This window comes from Myotis davidii, unplaced genomic scaffold, assembly GCF_000327345.1.
Source record: "Myotis davidii unplaced genomic scaffold, ASM32734v1 scaffold281, whole genome shotgun sequence".
Lineage (NCBI taxonomy): Eukaryota > Metazoa > Chordata > Mammalia > Chiroptera > Vespertilionidae > Myotis > Myotis davidii.
Window position 1 is genome coordinate 4,916,698 of NW_006293784.1, and position 983 is coordinate 4,917,680.

Below are 983 nucleotides of genomic sequence, written 5' to 3' on the forward strand. Positions count from 1 at the left end.
AAGATTCTTAAATTTGAAAGCTGGAAAGTACTAGTAAGTAAACATATCAACAGAGCACTTTCTTTCTACATGCAAGACCTACAGTAGGAACTAAGAAGAGGTAAGGCTGTAGAAGACCCCATCTGTACGTTCAACATGCTTGCAGTAGTACAGAGCATAAGGGAGGTTACATACACCTCTAATAGGAGGTACACACCTGAAAATGGCACAGTGGTGATAGAGAGGACATCTGTTACCAACCATCTCAAAAGTCCTTCGCCACCAAGTTTTTGAGAGTCATTTATATTTGCTGTCACTTCTACAACTCCCATTCGCTCTTCGACCCACTGCAACCCACCTGCTCCCATCATTCTCCAGGAAGTTCACTCCCCAAAGTCACCAATGAACTCTCTCTTGAAAAACCATATTGACACCATTCAACCCCCACTTTATTGTCCTCTCTGAGCATTTGACATGATGACCATTCCTTTCTCCCTGAATTAGTCTCTTCTCCTTGATCCCACTATAATCTCCTAGTTCTCCTCCTCTCTTACTGGTTGCTTCTCTGGGCTCCTCTTCCTAGGCTGATCTCATCAGAGATCAGGTGGCCTTCTTAACACCTCACTCCACATTTTCACTTGGGGACCTCATCTGCTTTCATGCATCAAATGTCATTCAGGTGGTGGTGGCAGCTTTAAAATCTTTATCTCCAGCCCAGATTGGTCCCCTGAACTTCAGATTAGACTATCCAAATGCCTTCTGCAAGCTCACTTGGATGCTTCATTGTTCACTTTAGATTCCAGAATACAGTTGAATTTATTATCCTTCCTCTCCCTTGTTCCCTGTCTAGGTTAATGGTACCACCAATCACTAGCTGCCCAAAGCAGAGATCAACCTTAACTTCTGCCTTCCTCACCCCCCATTTCTAAACCATAAGTCTTGTTGCTTCTCTTTCTTAATATTTCTCAAATCTATACACTTCCCTAATATGTTACCTATTCTCT